The sequence below is a fragment of the Paroedura picta genome, chromosome 4, assembly GCF_049243985.1.
Source record: "Paroedura picta isolate Pp20150507F chromosome 4, Ppicta_v3.0, whole genome shotgun sequence".
Lineage (NCBI taxonomy): Eukaryota > Metazoa > Chordata > Lepidosauria > Squamata > Gekkonidae > Paroedura > Paroedura picta.
In genome coordinates, this window is record NC_135372.1 from 37100609 (window position 1) to 37123260 (window position 22652).

General features: G+C 45.2%; 1 long non-coding RNA gene across 1 annotated transcript; it reads right to left on the reverse strand.

Annotated features, from left to right (window-relative positions):
* Nucleotides 1-5029: 5029 nt before the first annotated feature.
* Nucleotides 5030-22343, reverse strand: LOC143836751 (uncharacterized). The gene is made up of 3 exons (XR_013230707.1): nucleotides 22125-22343; nucleotides 20271-20433; nucleotides 5030-5602 (listed from the first exon to the last, which is right to left on the reverse strand). It is a non-coding gene; the product is annotated as an uncharacterized LOC143836751 (long non-coding RNA).
* Between the last annotated feature and the right edge of the window lie 309 nt (nucleotides 22344-22652).

The window sequence follows — 22652 nt, forward strand, 5'->3', positions numbered from 1 at the left end:
TGCCTGGACGGGGTACAACTGTCATCTGTGCCCCAAGCCAGGAATTTGGGAGTGATTCTGGATGCCTCACTTTCCATGGAGGCCCAGGTCACTAAGGTAGCCCGGACGGCGTTTCTCCATCTACGCCAAGCTCGGCTACTAGCGCCCTACCTGCCCCCGGAACACCTGGCCACTGTGATCCACGCAACGGTTACTTCTAGATTAGACTTCTGTAACTCGCTCTACGCGGGCCTACCCTTGTCTCTAACCCGGAAGTTACAGCTGGTACAGAATGCAGCTGCACGGGTCCTCACTAAATCATCTTGGAGGTCCCATGTTCAGCCTCTGCTGAAGCAGCTGCACTGGTTGCCAGTTTGTTTCCGGATCAGGTTCAAGGTTTTGGTACTAACCTTTAAGACTATACGCGGCTTGGGTCCTGCATACTTGAGGGACCGCCTATCTCCTTATGCCCCCCGCAGGGCACTTCGCTCTGCGGGTAAGAATCTGCTGATGATCCCAGGACCCCGGGAGGCACGCCTGGCCTCGACAAGGGCCAGGGCCTTTTCGGTCCTGGCCCCTACCTGGTGGAATGAGCTCCCTGAAGAGCTGCGGGCCCTGTCGGAGCTCTCTGAGTTCCGCAGAGCCTGCAAAACGGAGCTCTTCCGCCAGGCGTTTGTCTAAGGCCGGGTGATGGCCCGGGGCTAAGATCGGACCCCTCTCCCCGGAGGGGGGAGACCAGTACTAAACTGACCTGGTTCCCCAGAGTGTTCCATCCTATGCCCAATTATCCTCCGTTCCCTTCTGCTCATCCAGTGGGCCTGTACGGGAATAGTTTTAATCGCCATCATTGTGACTTAGTCATTGTTTTAATGGGGTTTTAATGGGGAATTTTAATGATTAATATATTGTATTGTATTAAAATGTTGTGAACCGCCGCGAGCCGGTTTCCGAGAGCGGCGGTCATACAAATCAAATAAATAATAATAATAATAATAAACAGCATCATAAAAATATCCAACAAATATGCAGTACAATGAAAACACTGAGCAGATGTGCTGTATCTAATTTACTGCCTAAATATGTAGTATGGCAATTTGAATTTTGTCTGAAAAAGTGAGCCCGCACAAAAGCTCACACCTTGAATAAAGGTGCCGTTGGACTCAAACTACATTTTACAGTACATTCGCTATAGTAAAAAGTAGCTGTAATGCCCAAAGGTACTATAGAGGAAAGCTATAGGATGTAAATGGGTTTTCAAACTGAAGCATGATGCAGAAGGTAAGATCCAGTGCTACAAAGCCAGACTAGTTGTCAAAGGATACTGAGAACTGTGATGAAACTTCTGCACCAGTTGTTAAGCATACAACAGTAAAAATGCTGCTAAGAGTTGCAGCAAGAAAATGAGTGCATGTTGATCACCCAGGCATGAAAACTGTTCTTATGGAGAACTAGAAGAGGACATTTACATGCGTCAGCCTCCAGGATTCATACAAAAAGGTAAAGGACCTGTATACAAACTTCAGCAAAGCATCTATGGACATAAGCAAGTGGCCAGAGCGTCGAACTCAAAACTGAATGAAATGCTACTTGAAGCAACCAGCAAGAAAAGTGAATCTGACCCTTGCCTTTACATATAACACCAGAATGGCAAATGGGTGTTGATGTTCTGATTTTAGCATATGGAAATCCAGATGACAGCAAAGAAAGGGTGAATCATCTGAGCCAACAAGTAGAAATCAAGAAGCTAGGGAATGTTGCTCACCACCTAGGCATTCAATACAGAGATAAGGTGGAAGCTCATCAACCAAGAGCAAAAAGCAAAGAACTGATAAAATACCCAAGAATGGAAGATGCCAATCCTGCACCAACTCCTCTAGAAGTATAAGCTACAAAGCTACATAAAACAGAAATGACAACAAGGAGCTACCTATATAAGTTTCTCTACATTAGTACACTGACTAGACCAGATGTTAACACTGCAGTAGGATTACTGTGCTGAATGGCCGCAACCCCAATCAAGAAAGATGGGAATACAGTTAAAAGACTATAGGATTCAACCCTATCACAACATCCTGGAGTCCCACAAAGAATTGCAAGAAGGGAGAGAGTAGACATCAGGTCTTCAGAAATGTAATTCCCTCTCCCCTCTTTCCCCTCTTTCAACTGGCCCTGAACTGTTCTCAACGATCTGTGCCTCCTGCAGCATATTTAGGGATTTCTTTTTTTTTTTTTGCCTACCTGCTAAGTCCCCTAAATAATGTAGAAATCCCTACCTTGTCTGTGCAGGGTCTGGTTTTCTGTCTGTTGCAATGGTTAAAAAGGTAACACTCCTATTTGAACAAATATTGAGAAATATGGGCTGGCCTAAATTCATCCCTTTCCAAAGGAAGTAACAAACAGGGAATGACGAAAGTAAGAATTCAATAAAAGGAAGGCATTTAATTGTACTTCAGACAGAAATCATTAGCTTTCTAAAAAGAGATAAATAACCATTGAGAAAAATATCTGTCTTATTATGCAAATTGCTTATGTGTATGTGATTGTGTATGCTCACATATGCATGGGCCATAGACATGCAGGCATTAGGATAAATTGTTATTATTTAAGAAGTACTAACCTGTATATCCCCAGGAGGATATAACTGTATTTCATTTATTTATTTATTACATTTCTATACTGCCCTCCCATAAGGCTCAGGGCAGTTTACATAAAACGTCACGGGTATACATCAAAAATTAGTGATAGTAATATAACAGATAGTAATATAACAGGTTTCAAAATTGAATATAAAAGATTATAACAAAACACTATAACAGATTCACAGTGCGTCAACAACTCTCAACTTTTAACATGAACCTGTAGGAGGTCCATCAACACAACAGTTTGTGAAGATTCAAGACACAAGAAAATAGAACTTATAATGTACCAAATCCGTGACCGACACAGTTTAGATCAGTGGTCCCCAACCCCTGGTCCGGAGACCGGGACCAGTTCGTGGATCAGTCGGTACCGGGCCACGGCTCCTCCTCGTCCTCCTCCCCGGTTGCTGCCTCGGGGGCTGCCCTGCCACTCTGCTGCCAGCTCACCTTTGGTGCTCTCTGGCGGCTGCCATGGCTGGGGCTCCCCCTCAGCATGGCACTGCGCAGCTGCTGGAAGTCAGCACTGGTGGGAAAGCAAGTGGAGCAGGGGCTGAGGCAGTGGCAGCAACGTCCCTTGGCAAAAGACTACCCCCTCCCCGGGCCTCAGTAAAATTGTCAAGCGTTGACCAGTCCCTGGTGATAAAAAGGTTGGGGACCACTGGTTTAGATGGCTTTAAAAGGGAATTAGGCAAATCCAGTGATTGCTGACTCTGCTAGTTACATGGAACTGCAAAGGCAATATACCCTTGAGTACCAGTTGCTGGGGAGCAAATGATAGAATACTGTAATCTTCACAACCCTGTTACTGGGCTTCATGATAGTTAGTTGCTATTTCCAGTGTTGGTTTGTGATCTTTTTTATGTGGTGAAATCTTATTCTGTCAATTCAGCCTTTTAGGATGCGGCAAATTTATAGTTATTACCTGATAGAATCATAGAATCATAGAGTTGGAAGGGTCCATACAGGCCATCTAGTCCCTGCTCAATGCAGGATCAGCCCAAAGCATCCTAAAGCATCCAAGAAAAGTGTGTATCCAGCCTTTGCTTGAAGACTGCCAGTGAGGGGGAGCTCACCACCTCCTTAGGCAGCCTATTCCACTGCTGAACTACTCTGACTGTGAAAAAAGTTTTCCTGATATCTAGCCTATATCGTTGTACTTGAAGTTTAAACCCATTACTGTGTGTCCTCTCCTCTGCAGCCAACAGAAACAGCATCCTGCCCTCCTCCAAGTGACAACCTTTCAAATACTTAAAGAGGGCTATCATGTCCCCTCTCAACCTCCTTTTCTCCAGGCTGAACATTCCCAAGTCCCTCAACCTATCTTCATAGGGCTTGGTCCCTTGGCCCCAGATCATCTTCATCGCTCTCCTCTCTACCCTTTCAATTTTATCTACGTCCTTCTTGAAGTGAGGCCTCCAGACTGCACACAGTACTCCAGGTGTGGTCTGACCAGTGCCGTATACAATGGGACTATGACATCTTGTGGTTTTGATGTGATGCCCCTGTTGATACAGCCCAAAATGGCATTCGCCTTTTTTACCGCTGCATCACACTGCCTGCTCATGTTTAGTTTACAATCCACAAGTACTCCAAGGTCTCGTTCACACGCAGTGTTACCTAGAAGCGTATCCCCCATCCAGTAGGCATGCTTTTCATTTTTCTGACCCAGATGCAGAACTTTACACTTATCTTTATTAAATTGCATCATGTTCTCATTTGCCCATTTTTCCATTGTGTTCAGATCTCGTTGAACTCTGTCTCTATCTTCCGGAGTATTTACCAGTCCTCCCAATTTGGTGTCATCTGCAAACTTGATGAGTAGTCCCTCCACCCCCTCATCTAGATCATTAATAAATACGTTAAAAAGTACCGGGCCGAGCACCGAGCCCTGAGGTACCTGCCTATGCTCCAAGATGACAGATATTGATAGGTACAAGAAGAAAAGGTCAATCTAACAAGTAAAGTTGAGGGGTAAAATTATTTATTTTTTTGTTTATTATTTTATTTATTTCCCGCCACTTCCGAAGCCGGCTCGTGATGGGTTACAATGTCCAATAAAACCCATTAAAACCCCCATTAAAAGAATAAAAATCACAGAACATGGTGGAAACATCCACCCACCCATCCCCACTACTTGAGGGGTGAGGAAGGAGATCAAGATTATTCAATTTGGGAGGGTTTTTTTAGCAAAAGAGAGAGAGAGAGAGATCATATGCACATACAAACTAAAAGTCTTATAGAAATATCCCCCAACCTAACCCTGGCCCCAATCTGGATATTTTTTGATCCACACTATTGCCCAGTTAAGAGTTAGATATAACAAGAGAAGGACCCCAAAGACTCAGCAGGGATCTCATTCCTTTATTTTTGCTTTACATCCCCCAGCAGCATCTCTAGCCTCTCCACGTCATTCATCAGTTCTCCTTTTCCCCTCTCCTTCCGTCTCATTCTAACAGATTCAATCATTCTCTCCCCTCCCCTTTTTCTCTTGGCCTCTTCCATCTTCCTTTTGATCCCTTGTTCAGAATCAGACATGCTGAGCATTGTAATATTAGTTTTACTCAGCAGGTGGCTCTCTAAGAGCATAGTTGTCTTTCTCCAGTCCTGCAAGAGTTTTCCTTCTATCTTTGGAATGGGGGAAGCCCAGAAGCCAGGCTCTGAGTTCTGTAGATGTTCTGTTGTGCTGATGGACCCTTTGATTACGCTGATATTTTTTCTCTGAAGAATCGGGGAAAGGAGGTCAAATCAACATCATGATTCAACCCAGTTGACCATCTTCTCACTGGCACTGTTAAGTCCTCCTAGTCTTCACTTCTTCTGCACACAGAAGTCCAGTTTTTCCCAGGACAGAGGTTTTGGCGTGGACTGCTATACTTTTGATTTGATTGGGAAATGTTACATTGCCCCATTCACACAGAATGATGATTACATGGATGGATGGCAGCTCTGAGATAGGAAATTCCTGGAGATTTCAGCGGTGGAGTCTGGAGAGGGGAGAGTTTGAGGAGGGGAAATACTTCAGCAGGGTAGAATGCTATAGAGTCCACCCTCCAAGCCCAGGGGGAAATGACCTTTATTGTCTGGAGATTAATTTTAACAGGGGGTTATCTCTAGATCCTGCCTGGAGGTTGGCAACTGTAACTGCAGGTCGTATCCCTCTCCCATTACTTGTGGATGGTGCCCCAAGACTGAATGTCCAAAAGGGGCAGCTGTGGTCATTGCGAACACAACCTTTCTCAACCCTTCCTGGTAGGGTTTCCTGAATGGGTGGGAGTTAAGTAATTTTAAATATATTTTTAGATTTGTTAAACATTTATTGGCTCAATATATATGACTATATATGGTTATGTTGACTTGCACCCCCTCAAAATGGCCAATGATGGGCCTGCAAGGGGTGGGAAGGGCAGGGGTCCCGGGTGGGCGTGTCCACAGCTCTGCTTCCCAACCATATTCTGCACAATCACGCCACTTCTGAGGTTTCTTGAAGCCTGAAGAACACACCAGGGTTTTCTCAATGATAAAAAAGTTGAGAAAGGCTGGTTTAAGAGGCTTTCTCTTCTACTCTGTCAAGGGCAGTTCACACAAAGTTCAGAAATTTCAGCTAGTCTTTTCCCCGCTTTAAAATTTTTGAGGGATTTGCCCCCCTTTCTTCCTCAGTGCATTTTAACCAGCTTTTATTTGGTTTTTTAACTGCAGTTCATGCACAATTACGGTGGGTTTGTGTTGCCTCCATAAATGTAAACTGTGTGTAAAATAGCTTCCCATTCCCCCACAGGAATTCTCTTCACTCATTACCTTAGCAGACCTGGCAAAGATTATGTAAATTTACCTCAGGTTTCAGGACCATTCACACTCAGTGCAGCACAACACAACTTTATTACCCTGGAAACACACCTGCCTGATGCACACAATAGGGGGAAAATAGCATCTTGACCACAAAACAGCAACAATATTCCTTCCCAACTTGTGTTTCTTTCTCCCCTTTTGAGACCTGTCGGATATTCCAACCACTGGAACTGCAGCCAACGGGCCTGCAAACAAGCCAGTTGAAATTTCTTTGGGGTGGAAAGAGAATGAGCAGTTTCCCATGGTTTGGGAGGTGGGGAGGAGATGATAAGCAATGGGATTCAGAGCACAGCAATTAAATGCAGGTAACGTTAGGGATGATTTTCATGAAACCCAGATGTGCTTTAGGTTCAGGTTGATGTCCCACGGAAAGAAGAACAACCAGTTCTGGAATCCATCATTACCTCAAGCCGAGCCTGGCTTGAGGCCGCCCAAAGAAGCAAACGCAACAGGGAGTCATTAAAAACACATCAGAACTGAGCATGTCCAAACCAGAATCGGGAAGGATGCAACTCCAATTGGCAAGCTTCTCTGGAGCAAAAAACGAACAAGAGGGAAATGTTATAAACATCTTTCAAACGCTCCTTCCTCCATTCCCTTCCATCTGGTGCTTTCTTCCCTATTCATAGAAGAGTCCGATCTCCTGCTCTCTCATCTCTTTTTGTCCCCTTTCTGAGCCAAAATAAAACAGGCATTAAAGAGCATTATGGGGACACCACTGTGTCCAGATGTCATGGTAAGTTGGAATGAAACTCAGAAGCTTTCTTTGTTATGTTCTCATGTCCTCCTCACCCCTCAGTCTTTTCCCACTCTGTTCAAAAGTGCAAAGACAAATTCCAGTAAAAAAACCCCTCTGATTTGCCTGTGTTGTCCAAATGCTAACACCTAAGTAAAGGAGAGCTTGTCTTCTCACTGCCTGGTATTCTAAACCAACCCCAGGGTAGTATCCTGGTTTACAGGGAGCCAGCAAAACTCCATTTGGGCCAGGAGCCTGTGCTCAGCTATTACAGGCAAGTATTTCTGAGTACGTTTTTCCCTGGAGTTTGTTTGTATGTATTGTGCACTAGAAGAGTGAAGGAGAAGTAAGGTTGCCAACTCTGGACTGGGAAATCCCAGAGACTTTGGAGGTAGAGCTGGGAGTGGGCGGGAATTGGATTGGAGGGTATGATCTATGGAATCCACCCTCCCAAGCAGCCATTTTCTCCAGAGGAAGAGGAACCAATCTCTTTAGTCTGGAGATAAACTGTAATTCCAGGGGATCCCCAGGTTCTCATCCCTTCTCATCCGTAGGGAGAAGAGAGGCGTGCATATGGCTTCAATTAACAAGCTTTGTTCCTAATAAGTCTGTGGGTTTGGTACATGTTCTTTCAAAACAGAGCTCCTTTATTGAATCCAAAACCAAGCAAAGTACCAAAAAAGTAACAAGGGGGGAAACACAGACTTGAGTGGGCTTGCTGAGATTTCTGATTGGCTCTTAGCATGGCTCGAGGATTGGTCCATAGAGTCCAGAATTTTGAGCCTGTGACTGGTCCTTTTTGCAAGCCTTCATTTGCATGGTGGTTCATACTAGCACCATTCTGTCCACATACAGAATAAAGAGCTGAGCCTGAGTGAACTAGGTTTTGAAGATGCAGTGGAAGATTGAATCAGCTGATGGGAACAGAGGGTAACTGTCTGTGGGATTTGTTCAGGATATATGTTGTATAGATTTGTGAGTTTTAACTTTTATTCAGTTTTATGGGGTACTCTGTTTTTATTGCTTGTATACGCCGCCTCGGGACGACCTAGTCAAGAGAGGCGGGGTATAAATGAATGAATGAACGAGCAAACAAACAAACAAACAAACAACAGTTTGAAGATTAGTACCAAAATCTTGAACTTGATCTGGGATGCTCTCCAAGGTGTTTCAGTAAGGACCCTAGCAGCTGCATTTGGCACCAGCTGCAATTTCCAGGTTAAGGAAAAGGGAAGGCCTGCGTAGAACGAGTTAGATAAGACAGTCCTGGATGGATCACTGTGCTCTGAGGGCAGGGAGGATGCTACTAGCTTTGCCTGGTGTAAGTGGAAAAAAACCTGATGGAGTGTTTTTGTGACCTGAGCCTCCATCGACAGGGAGGCATCAAGGATCACCTCCAAATTCCTGGCGGAAGGTGAGATGTTAAGTTGCACCATAGCCAGGTGTCCTGATCTGCCCCTCTCCTCCCAAGCCACAGGACCTCCATCTTGGAGGGGTTGAGTTTTAGGCAACTCTGCTTCAATCATCCAGCTACAGCTTCCAAACATCTGGACAATGTTTCCAGGGCGGGGATGACTCTGGGTGGCCATCCATCAGGAGATAGAGCTGGGTGTCATCTGCATATTGGTGACAACCCAACCCAAAGCTCTGGACCAGATGGGCCAGTGGGCACCTAAAGAGGTTAAAAAGTGTGGGGGAGAGAAGCGCCCCTTGTGGAACTCCACAAAGGAGTTGAAAGGGGCATGAAAAATCTTCTCCTGCTGCAACCCTCTGTGTCCGGTTCTGAAGGAAGAAGATCAGCCACTGGCGAGGTGGCAACACATGGTCAACCACACCAAACGCCGAGGACAGCCACACCGCCTCTATCCAGCTGGTGCCAGAGATCACCCATCAGAGTGACCAGCACCATCTCCATCCCATGGCCAGGACGGTAGCCAGACTGTCATGGGTTGAGCCCCAGGGATGGAGATTTTAGAACTGATTTTAGAATTGTTAAACTTTGATTTGAATGTACTATTGGACATAAGCCATTCACCACCCTGAGTCTGCTTGAGTAGAGATGGCAGTTTATACATTACAAAAAATTAACGTAAATAAATAATTCCTTTTTTGAAGATTATAAGAAAAATTAAAATCACCCTTTGTAAAAACGTAGCATTCATGTTCTGTTGCTCCAACATAAATGTGTCACTCTTGCTTTAATGTTTTCTGATGGCCATCTGCAAAAGTAAATGGCTAATCTATTTCACCAGCTTGCAGTGAGGGAAATCAGGATAAAGGCAGGCAGGATTTTAAAAAGGATTGCCACTGGATAACTAGCTTGGTACAGCGATTAAGAGCAGTGTCCTCTGATATGAAGAGTCGGGTTTGCTTCCCCACTCTGCCTCCACAAGCAGCCAGCTGGGTGACCTTGAGGTAGTCACAGTTCTGTCAGAGCTCTCTCAGCCATACATACCTAGAATCATAGAATAATGGAGTTGGAAGGGACCTCCTGGATCATCTAGTCCCTTGCACTATGCAGGACACTCTGGAGTTTCGGGCTGGGATGCCCTCAGCATGTTGATCACAAAAGCAGAAAACAACATTGTTATGGGCAAATACCCATTATAAAGTTTTAGGCTTGAATCCTCTTAAGGTAAAAACTTATTTTGTTAGTATTATGCTGACTGTTCACAGATTTGTGCTTATGTTGTCATTATTGGTGTTGTTTTCATATTCTAGAACGGTTTCTGCATGAGGATGGATTCCTTTAGCGTCCCTTCTCCACAGCTAGTGACTTTGGGACAGCAGCAGAGCGTCTTTGTAGATTCAGCCCTCCCACGTCAGCTGAGGGCATGCTTCCTGCATCTGACGATACAGGCCTATCCTCACAAAAGCTTATGCGATGAATTCTTTCAGATGCCACTAAAATCCTCTTTCGTTTCCCCTTCTCTGTGTCAATCTAAAACCCAGCGAGGTGCTCTGCCGCTGCTCTATGTTGCCCACCAGGTGGCACCACTTTTCAGGTTTATCTACAGACTGAAAAAAGTATCACATCTGGACTGGAGAGTTACCTTTTATTTAGGTTTGGGACCCTTCACTGTGCGTTCACATGCATGCCAGTTTGGTGTAGTGGTTAGGAGTGCGGACTTCTAATCTGGCATGCCAGGTTCGATGCTGCGCCCCCCCACATGCAACCAGCTGGGTGACCTTGGGCTCGCCACAGCACTGATAAAACTGTTCTGACCAAGCAGTGATATCAGGGCTCTCTCAGCCTCACCCACCTCACAGGGTGTCTGTTGTTGGGAGAGGAAAGGGAAGGCGACTGTAAGCCGCTTTGAGCCTCCTTCGGGTAGGGAAAAGCGGCATATAAGAACCAACTCTTCTTCTTCTTCTTCTTTTTCTGCTTGGACTTCCCATGGGAGGAAGGAGGGAGGGTGGCAGACAGCTCTGCAGAAACTCCATACTTCCCTGAACTCTGAAGTGTCCCCACAAATGTTGCCTACAGTTTTCTTCACTGTCATAAGAGCTGAACATATGTGTGTGTGTGTGTGTGTGTGAGAGAGAGAGAGCATGCTTTTAAAAGCCCAGACTCCACAGAATATATTGGGAAAGCAGAAGAAGAGATAGTTTTTTGTACTCCACATATTACTACCCAAAGGAATCTCAAAGCAACTTACATTCACCCACCCTTCCCTTCCCCACAAGAGTCCCCTGTGAGGTAAGAGAGGCTGAGAGGGCTCTGAGAGAACTGTGACTGGCCCAAGGTCACCCAGTGGCTGCACGTGGAAGAGGAAATAAAACCTGATTCTCCAGATTAGAGGCCACTGTTCTTAACCACCACACCCACCTGACTCTCAGTGATTTCCAACCATTGCAGAGAGTTCTTGGTACTTCAAGTGAGGATGCTACAAGCATCCTAACATCAAATGCACTCAGGTTGAATATAAGATGTTCAAGTGCAATACCCTATCAGGCATGGACCAACAATCCAGTCTGTTTGGTTCATAGAAGCATAGTATTTTAAAAATTGGACGGGGCCTAAAGTCCATCAAATCCAACCCCTCTGCACTATGCAAGGTGGCCTAAAGCATCCATCAGAAATAATAGTCTATCCTTCTATTCGATCCTTCGCTTAAGCACTTCCAAGGGAGGAGACCAGGCACAACCAACAGCGAATGAAGGGCCCCCGCTCCTCTCCGCTCCCCCCCCCTCTCTCCCCTTCCTCCCAGAACTCCACCAGAGCGCTCTGGACCTGTTGTGGTATTGCACTGTTCCATCGTTATATTATTTTATTATATTGTTATACTGTTACATTATTCTGTTATATGGTTACAACCACTGTTATTAATTACTGTATGTTTTAACGAAGACTGTTTCATGTATCGTTGATTAGTTTTAATGTAAACCGCCCTGAGCCTTCGGGGAGGGCGGTATATAAATCTAAATAAATAAATAAATAAAATAAATAAAAATAATATCTCTGAGCAACTGATCCCACCCTTAATGTTAAAAAGCTTTTCCTAATATCCTGCCGATACCTGAGTATTCAGGCAACATAAACACCTTCTGAACAGGTTTGCATTGATACTTCTTAAGATGAAAGATGGGAATTCATAGATGGTGGCAATATGTGGTTCGAATGTTTAGTGGCACAGCAGGGGAGAAATGTAGGCTCACTGTTTGGAATACAGCCACTAACTGTTGGGTTTTTAAGGAATTGTGCTGCTCAGTATTTGTCTGAAATCGGATTAGCAGTGTTTTAGCTCATGCTCAACTTAAAAAGCAAAAAATAAATTTAAAAAAATCCCTCTAACCCTTTTCCTAGCAGAGTTATAAGGGAAAATGGGATGCACACTTTGCCATTCCCCAAATAATTTTACAGGGAAATAGCTATTTCCTTTTAGAAAAACAACACTGGGGATTTTAGAGATCATGGTGACGCATAGTTAGAATGTTAGTTCTTACATGCTTAACAGCAATGACTGATTATTTATTAAAGTCTTCCAAAATCTTTATGATGGTAAGACATGCAAAATGGTGGCCACAGCTTCAGGAAAAGCTGATTCCACTGTTGGGAAGGGATGCGATGAAGCAACCTGCTGGACAGCTATAAATGGGTATGCAAACACTCATACAGAGCATTGAAAAATTGGCTCCCTGGTTTGTGACCAGCAAACAGGATATGGGGCAAACTGAGAGGTGTTTGAGCATCCTTAATTATGTTAAGAGTATGTGCTATATTGGTGACTAAATTCTTTTTGCAAACAGGTAGCAAATGTGAACATGCAGGAAACTGTTGTAGAGTGAATAGCCTCACTTGCAAATTTTCCGGGACACCTTCTAAAATAGCGCTACATAGAAATGAAGTTGTCGGTCCATGCCTATGTATGAGGAGAACAGTGCAACAAGGTTATTCACAAACAAGGTAGAATGTACTTCTTTGGGTGGATTCCCCAAGTGCACAGAAAAATGTCCCTTTGCAAATGAAACCAGAGAAAATGAAAACTTTTTTTAAAAGTCTGATGAAAAGTGGAAAGGCTCCTGAATGGTGTGTCAGACATGCGAGGGGGAAAAGGGGGAGAGAATTTAGCAAAACTCAGAGAGGTTGGTTTTGAAGGGTGGGTTCCAAATTTTCCCAATTGGTCCTCCCTTCTGGGGTACTTCATGGTCCTCTGTTTTGACCGATTCTATAACCATGGAGGGAAAAGGAGCAGTTTTTAAATTCTGTTTTTCGGGCACGAAGAAAGCAGCACTGTGATCCACATGGGTCAGGAACCAATGAGATTGGGGAGGTCCAAAAATGTCCTGACAGTTTGCTCAAAAAATGCATGATCCAGAACTGGGGCAGAGTGTCCTGCAGAAATCATTTTCACAAGACCTACTGAAATAGCAGTGACGTTCCTCATGCAGCCAAACGGCTCTTTTTGCAGCAGCTGGAGACAATGAACATCTGAAATTAGTGGAACATTCATTAAAAAGGCAGACCTCTGGAGCAAATCCCATGACTGATGGAGATGTCAAGAGATATACTGAACTAGGGGATATTCCCTGTCACCTAAATGAAATGGTCAGCCTTGATCGATGCATGTGATAATAATGTTGCATTTTTAGAGCATTCCAAACACTCTGCATAAGTTATTTCATCGCCATTCTTTCAACAAGCCAGTGAATTCATGGCGGAGGGGAGATTGGGGAAGTCCGAAAAAATAGCACAGGCTGTTGTTCCCTCTGCTCCTCAAATATGCGATCGGTCAGTCGATCGGTCAGTCAGTCAGTCAGTCAGTCAGTCTGTCTGTCTGTCTGTCTGTCTGTCTGTCTCCAAATGTTAGCACTGCAGTGTGATGCAGTGCTTAGAGTGTAATAGTAGGACCTGGAAAACTTGGGTTTGAATCCCCATTCTGCCACAAACACTCACTGGGTGGCCTTGGGCCATGTATTCTTTCTTCTTTTTACCTAGCCTACTTCATAGGGTTGCTGTGGGGATAAAATGGAAGGGGGTGAGGAGAATGACATTGTAAGCTGCTTTGTCCCCACTGGGGAAGAATGTGGTGTGGGGTTCATATCTACATTAATAAATTTGTTGTGACTGATGACATTCACCAGATTTTAGGCCTCCAGTTTAGTGGGCTCATGTCATATGCTAGGGGTCCCATCCTTTTTTGAGCCTGAAGGCCCCAATGGAATTTGGAGAAGGAATGGAGACTCTCATTTCAAAATGGCTGCCGCAGGACTTGGAGCCAAATGCAATACCTCCTTCCCTATGATGCCACCATGGAAAACTCTTTCATTTGAAGGCAAGGAACCAATAAGCAGCTAAGTCTTACAATAGCTCCACCCACTTTCTGAAAAGTTTAATCAGCACCGAGGGAAGTGTCCATGGACTACCACATTGGGAATCACTGGGAGAACATTTTCCGGGCTGAATCTGCACAGAGCTTTCATTCCAATCCCAGGTCGATCCAATCCCTGCCATCTACACTGAATGTAATTTCTGTTTTGATTTTGGGTGCTTTAAATTTCCCCTCTGCAAAATGCATGATCGATTCGGGGTGACCCCACCTTTCCCCCGCGATGTTCTGGAGCAGATATAACCCTCGATATTTGAAAAATCGTCATGAGTAAAGGTGCAGCTCTCTGCTTGTCCTGAACTAACTTGCTGCCTCCAATGCTGTAGAAAAGCCCTGATTTGCCAGGACATCAGTTCAAAGGCTTCCTCGTTCCCAGCTTGCAAGGCTTTTTTTAAAGGGGAAATCCTAACTTCTCTCGGCAGAAGCTCCAGAAGCCCTCTCGACAGAGATTTTCCACTTGGATTTATTCCCGCTCCTCTGCTGTCTCCAATCCTCTCACCCCCCTTCAAGAAAAGAAGGAAAGAGGCTCCTGCTGCGCTTGGCTCCCCCCCTTCTGAACTTCCATAATCATGTGCAGAACACTTTCCTGTTTCGAGGAAGACCCAAGTTCAAATCAATCTGAATTCAGCAGGATCCACAATGGAATTAACAAAGTAAATGCAGCCTCAGCCCTGGTTTCTTGTGCTCTCCCTAGAAAGACCCACTTCTCACTTTCCAGAGAGAACTGATGCCCCACCCTCCAAATGAACAAGGATTCAAGGGTGAGTAGACTCCAGCTTGTCCCATGGCAGGAGCTAAGGAGAGGGATTCCCTCAAGGCGCTGTGACTGTTTTTGTGTCCCACCTGCAGCATTTTTGCCATTTACTGGGAAAGAGAGAGAGTGACTTCATTGCCCCTCTCCCCCCACAGATGTGGCTTTGTGGAAGAATTAATTACAGATGGAGGCAGGGGAGAGATGGAGGAAGGGGGACCAGAGAAGGAAAACAAAAGAATTGTGAAAACCACAAGAGTTCTCAGGTTCCTTTTCTATTTCAGCAGAGCCAAGGATGAATGGAGCAACCAGGGAATCCTGGCAGATCAAAAACCCATTACAGATGTGTGGTTGGAAGGGGGGGATAAGGGGGATAGTTGGAAAGTTGTACATGTAATGCTGGGGGGTGGGGGGGGTGGCAAATGTGCTGCCTAGCAACTCAAATCTAAACAGGAAATAAGGAGCTCCTCAAGAGAAATGTCTCTGAATCCCCACTCAGGAGGAAAGGGAGTAATAGAAGGTTGTATTAGTTTTAATAATATATACTCTCTGCAAAAAGATTATTGGGGCAGCCATTAACTGGTTTGCACTGTTCATGTTGTGCAAAGAAAGAAAGAAAGAGAGAGAGAGAGAGAGAGAGGAGGGAGGGAGGGAGGGAGGGAGGGAGAGAGAGAGAGAGAGAAAGAAAGAAAGAAAGAAAGAAAGAAAGAAAGAAAGAAAGAAAGAAAGAAAGAAAGAAAGAAAGAAAGAAAGAAAGAAGGGAGGGAGGGAGGGAGGGAGGGAGGGAGGGAGGAGGGAGACAAAGAAAGCAAGCAAGCTCCCTGCATACACAAAATGAACACATCCACGAGGAAGACAGGCTAGCTCTTTTGTTGTAACATACTGGTTTACAATTTTCAATGCCAGCGTGCAGACATTCCCTTAGGATGCTACAGCAATCTGCCCTTCCTGCTCACCTGCAAGTACATATACGTGCACAAGGCCATGCACCAGGCTATGAGAAGGAATGGTGGCCCTGTGCAGGTTCCACATCCAGATCCAGACCTTCCCCTCTGCCTATTGCAAGTAGGTGAGAGGAAGGTGGAGAAACAGGGTCACACTGAGGTGGAGGGGAATCCCTCTGTGACTCTGTTGCAAGAGGATTGTTCCCTGTGTATTTCTGCATGACATCAAATGGTGTGAGAGTAATTGTGGGAGCAAATGAGTAGTAGTAAAAATGGAGTCATTCTCTCTCTTAATAAGCAACAAAAATGCCGAAAAGCTCCTTGTTTGGTCCATATAGGTTGAATAACATGGGAAATAAGATTGTGCCCTGCAGATCCCCTGAAGACCGCTTCCATTATGAAGATAGCTGATCTCAAACAGTAACCTTTTGTGTCCTATCCTGATACGGCCTTCTGCCTCCAAACTCCTCAACAGGATGGCATGGTCTATTGCAGGGGTAGTCAACCTGTGGTCCTCCAGATGTCCATGGACTACAGTTCCCATGAGCCCCTGCCAGCATTTACTGGAAGATAGATCAAGGAGGAGCAACCAAAGAAACCTGGCCCTTTCTGCATTTAGATGGAGAAGAAGACCTGGAACTAATCCACTGCTGCTGTCTCAATCACATTTTACAGAAAGGGCAAATTAGAGACATGGTGGTAATTGGCCACATCATGTATTTAGGGCAGGCATTCAAAGCCAGGGTTTCATGAGGCTTCTTGGTGGCCCTGGAAGGGATTCCCTAAAGTGTGTGTGTGTGTGATATGACCATATATGGCCATGTTGACCTGGCCCCCTCTGTTCCAAAATGGCCAGTGATGGACCTGGAGGGGGCAGGAAGGGGAGGGGCTTCCCAGCCATTTCCTGCATGATCATGAGAATTACACTTCTTGCATTATCCCAACGATTTGACTTTAACAGGCTGAACAGATGTGATACTGTGTTTCTTACACACATGTGTATCTGATGGAACTGCACGCCAGCACAGGTAACAAGCATGCATGGAAAGCTCTCTTTGAAGCTTTACTCGCGGGAGTAGCTCGGACATTGAAGGAGACAAGCTACTTTTAAAACTGAACAGCAGCTTGCTTTTTTGGCAGGCAGACCTCTTGCAGCGAAACTTCAAAGATGCTCCAGATGCACGCGAATTTTCGTGCGTGAGTCTTTCAGCATATTTGGCTACATCACAGCCACTGCCTTTCCGCTGCAAAGCCCAACTGAGAAGAGGTGGAAGCCCCCACCCCCACCCCCGCAAAAAAATCTGGGAAAGGGTTAACCTGTTAGAAGATCTTGATGGGAGTGTTTGGCCCATCTCAACTGGCCTGATCAGGTTTTTCCTGTTTTTCATTTCATGTAGGGAGGACTGTGCCACTCAAAAAGCCCAGTGTCTGGAGAGAGTCAGAAAGTCTTTTGTTTTCTTGGCTTCTGTTCTTAATTAAAGTGATGCTATCACATTCATTTCTCTCCCAGTCGCCAAAGTTCCAGTCTTTGGCTTCCCCACTGGGGGGGGGGGGGCGGGAAAAACCAAACAATCCCCCAAACCTAAAAAAATCAGCCCAAGGAATGTTTATTAGAGCTGATTATTAGTACCCCACTTTTTAGTACCCAAAAGAGTCTCAAAATAGCTTACAATCATCTTTTCTTCCTCTGCCGACAACAGAAACCCTGTGAGATAGTTGGGGCTGGAAGGGTTCTGAGAGAACTGCCCTGTGAGAACAGTGCTATCAGGACTGTGGCTGAACCTGCTGGCTGCATGTGGAGGTGGGGGGAATAAATCCCAGTTCTCCAGATTAGAGTTCTAGTTCAAAGAGAAACTGACTAGAGAGCCTAAGAAGGATGGATTTGTAACTGCCCATTTCCCCGGTTTCCGCATGACAAGGTTTGCAGTCATTTGGATCCCCATATAACTAACAGCCATATCCTTCACAAGTGGGTGAAGAAAGGATATCCTACTGTAGCCTACTATAGTTAACCCTTTGAAAGTAGTGGCTAGAGAAACTCAGGCTGCCTGGGGAGGGGAGATATGGGAAGGTGCTGCCTGCCTGCGTAATTGTGGTAGTAGAGGTGGAACCCCAGAGAAGCAAGGAAAGTTGGAGAAGAGGATGGAAGTAAAATGATTCAAGGCAGAGACTGATCCAACCCCAGGGAAGCAAGGAGAAGCAATGATCCAACCCCAGAGAAGCAAAGAGAGGTTGAGAAGAGGATGGGGGCAAAGTAATCCAAGGCAGATCCTTGGCTGGTCCAAAGATTAGCTGGCACTAGCACCTGGGCAGTTCCCCCCTCCCATATATAGTAATTTCTATTGTACGAAAGCCAACTAGGACAGTCCACATCTACTTAGGTGCCTCCATCCCATGCCCCAGCCAGCCTCAGCTCCACTGCCTGTTCCCTATGGGTGTAGTTGTCATCTGATCTTGCAGGCCCTCAAGAGATGTTCATGTTCAAACCATGCTCTGAAGGTTCAGCTCAATCAAGGAAGATGCAGCCCTGGGTTGGCAGGACCTGAGCAAAGCTGTTGACGATGGATATTTTGGAGGACATTCACTCATAGGGTTGGTAGTTGGAAGAGATTTAGCACGCATGCAAGGGTCATCCCATGGTTTTGAGAGGTTTTGCGTGCTTGCATTTGAGATGCCCAGAGTAGCCTTACCCCCTTATTTCCATAGTGCCTTCTTATGCAAAGTTGTTCCAATCTAAACCCATTGGAAGCAATGGGTTTAGACTGAAATAAATCTCCATAGGACTGCATTGAAAGGCTTGTAAGGAAAGAGAGCCCTTGAAAGGCACTCTGAACTCTTTCCTAAGCAGATGGAGAATCTGAAATACCTAACAGGACCACCCACCCCACCACCCCCAAGCACACACACCTACATTTATGGTAATCTTTGAGCATGCAAAGAAATCAAGAGTTTGCTGGGTGAAAATTGGACTTTACAAACCCAAGTTTCTAATGTTAAAAAAACATAATATTTCCATTCTTTCTCCTCCTGCTGCAAAACCAAATGGTGGTGGCTGTTGTGGGGAAACCAGGGCTTTGTTAGAGATCAGAGAAAATGTCAGAGTATTACCAAAAAAAAAAAGTCATTTTTTTCCTCCCTTTGCCAGCTGCTTCTAATTTCGGAAAGACGAACTGTTTGCCTGTGATGGAATGGCGAAAGAATCCAGCTTATAAGAGAACAGGGGTGGAAAACATTACTGCCTTAGGTATTTTCTCGCAATTAATATAGTTCTGGACCAATCCATTGGAGAAGTCATTCATGGGGTCTGGAGAAGGAGGTTTCTATGCTTCCTTGCCGCTGCCCCTCTGGGAGGTTTCCATACTGAGCATAAGAAGGTGACATGGATGCCTTCATACTGCTGGTCTGTCTTGCTCAGTCTTGCCTTCCCCAGTTTCCTACTGATGGAGGAATCTTTGAACTATTTTGCAGGCTTCTGGGTGACATGCCCAGTAATGGGCACAGAACAAAGATGTGAGATGCAAGAGTCAACCAATCAATCAGTCAATCAATCAATCGATCGATCCATCAGTCATTTACCATCTCCACTGTGGAGAAAGAGACTAGATCTGTAGAGCAGCAGGGGAAATGGGCTCCAGGGACATCTAGTGATGTCAACAGCCATCCGAACTTCTGGGAAAGGCTGCATAGCCCCTGGGGAGTTCTCATGTAACCCCAGTTCCCTGGACACCTGGTTGGAAATCCCTGCTGTAGAAGGATTGAACCCAAGTTGTCCTAATGCAAAACATGTGCTCTATCCCTGTGCTACAACTATCCCAGCCCAGCTGTCCTGCCAACAAGTTAAGTGAACCTGTTGCACAGTAGAAACTCAGCCCTGCTCAGCTGGTCACACCTACACTTGAAGCTGCCTTAAACCGAATTAGACCCTCAGGTCCATCAACATCACTATTGTCTACTTAGGGATCTCCAGAGGGGACCTCCAGGGTGGCTGGCAAAGGTCTTTCCCATCACCTACGATCTGGTCCTTTTCAACTGGAGATGCTGGGGACTGAACCTGTGACCTTATGAACGCAAAGCAGAGGCTCATCCTCTGAGCCACACAGACCCTCTTCTCCCATTCTCTAAGTCTTGCAGATGGAAAGAGTGGACCTTTGGATGGCAGGAGGTCATTGACAGTGGGGAAGACCCATGTGGTACGTGAAAACCACCCATACCCATGAGATACATGGAGATGCTTTGATCATTCTCCTCATTAACAAAGCAGGGTGCAACTTTGTTCTTGCTACTATAATCAAAATCTTCCAGGAGCATCAAGGGACCAGCAGATCAAGTTGCTAGAATAGTCAGTGGGCTAGAGCTGCCAGGCGGCCATTCCCCTTCTAGAAGGAATGAAGAGGAGGAGGAGGGAAGGGGAAAATGAGATGGACTGTTCGGGAGTGAGAATTGAATCCCAGGAACATGTCCAGATGACTGGGCCCCAATCCATGGATGGCAGATCCTCAACCTGTGCACATTTTTGCCTTGTAAGAAGTCATCGCAACAACTCACTTTGCCCAGCATCCCTCGTTCAACCTCAGCCCCCGAAGCTCATGCCTGCAGCCAGGAACAGCTGGTCTGTGGTGCGGAAATTGACATCTCATCAGATGTTCCACTGGCAGAAAGTTAAACAGGAGCAAGCAGCTTCCACAAACACATGCCAGCATTGTAGTTCCTGGATAGGGAAAAGGGAGAAAAAGTCCTGGAGGATGATCTGGCTTGTAAAAACCTCTCCCTCTATTCTCTGGGCTCTTGAATGAACTCCTCTCCTGGAAAGGAAAACTGGATTTTCTCCAAGGGCTAAGCTGGGAGTGGACATGAGACTGGGAGAGGGGAACAGCTGCTTCTTTAAATATCCTGCTCTTATCCTTAAAGGGAAGGGGTACAAACCGGGAACCCCTTCAAGCTAGGAGATGCACTTCCCTATTTGAGTGGATTAAATATAACCCTCCCACCAGCAGCAAGAGAGTTCTAGCCAAGGGTTGAATCTGAAGGAGGCCCCATAACAATCTTCCTCTCCCCACAGGTAATGCAAATGTGTAAACATATGACTGTGATTTCATGAGGACTTGTGGATCACCCACATGACTCTGTTGCGGAAGAGGGTGATGTCTCTATTGAACTAGGCTTGAAGTGAAAGGTCTCAGAATTTGGGTCTGGAGCTGTCATGACCTCCAGCTTCCTCATAGCCAATACGTTGGTCAATCCAAAGTTCAAAACGGACCTTGTATCATTTTGGATTATTTCAAATTTGCTGAGATAGAAATGAAAGGAAAAACAGATAGAGAAAAACACAGCGGGTAAGAAAGATAAGTAGAAAGGGGTATGATTTTTTGGGTAAATATGGAAGTTGGGTAAATATGATTAGAATATTGACCACTGCCGCTTATATGTTATATGTGACTTGTTGTTGATGTTAATTGGGGGTTTTATGGGGATTTTATTGTGTTTTAGCTGTTTATGTTGTAAACCACCCTGAGACCTATTTGGAGAAGGGCGGTCTAAAAATTAAATAACAATAATAACAATAATAACAATAATAACAATAACAACAACAACAACAACAACAACAACAACAACAACAACAGGGATATGATTTTTGTTGTTTAAGTCTGAAGTTGTCGGTTGGGTCTAATCAGGTTAGACCAGTGGTTCTCAACCTTGGGGTCGGGACCCCTTTGGGGGTCAAATGATCCTTTCAGAGGGGTCGTGGCAGGGCAAGCAGCTTGGCTGAGGGGGGGCATCCACACAACAGCCTTGCAGGGTAGATCAAGATACAGTATTTGTCTGTCTAGAGCTGCAGAAAAGAGCGAGTTTGGCATGGTGGGATAAAAGGCAGAGCTGAACTGAGACACCCTGGGGGGAAAATTTTTTTATATACAATTGTGACCAATGGATCTTCATGCCATTGTTCAGTTTTGGTTTAATTTCTGTGAAAGAACATTTGCATAATTTTACGGTTGGGGGTCACCACAACACGAGGAACTGTATTAAATGGTCCGAGAGACCCCAATTTAAATCCACAGAAGAGGAAGTTGTAGAAGAAGAAAAGTTATTTTTTATACCCCAGTTCAGAGTAAAAAAACTTTTTGTATATAGCCATAGGCCTTTACAAAATATAAGAGAAAAGTTTGTAAACAATAAAATAGACAAAAAAACTATATAAAAACATAACATTTTAAACCACAGAACTATGAAACAGTATGCAAAAATACAGAGATGCAAGAGTGTTAAGAACCTGCCTTAATGGTGACAGTGTTGGCCCTTATTTTCCTTGCAGCCAAAGCAAATAATGAGGTTTTATATGTAACACTGTCAACACAGTCAGATAGGAGACAGATTAATTTTTTGGCAACATCTACCCACCTTTCTAACACCTGCTGAGCCTAATTACCTATGAGCACCGGACCCAGGGCACAGAGAGTGCTGTGACATCTACAGCATGTCCTGGCCCGTCCAAGCTTGTGGACCCTCCTGATCACACCCTGCTCCACAGACATGACCTCCAGATCCATCATGCAGAGGACATAGTGGCCCCCCTCTCCCCAGGAGTTGTCACAATGAACTCTGGGGCATGACTGGCAGCCAGGTAGCCAAGCAAAGGCAGGGATACCTGACCATCTCTGGGTGATAAGGCATGGCCGGGTATGGTTTTGCCCTCTCTCTTGTGGGAGGGGGCAGCCATCTCACCACTTTCACCACCCCTCCATGCAGCATCTCCAGAAGTTTAATCCCCAGTATCAGAGGTCGTAAACCATCATTCATGGATGTTTGGGGGCAAACTTCCCATTGCGGTCTACAGCTCCACTCTCCCATCCCAACACTCTACCTTGAACTTGATCACTGTGGACTTATTTCTCCACTGGGAGTGTTGGGTAGTGAATTATACTTTTC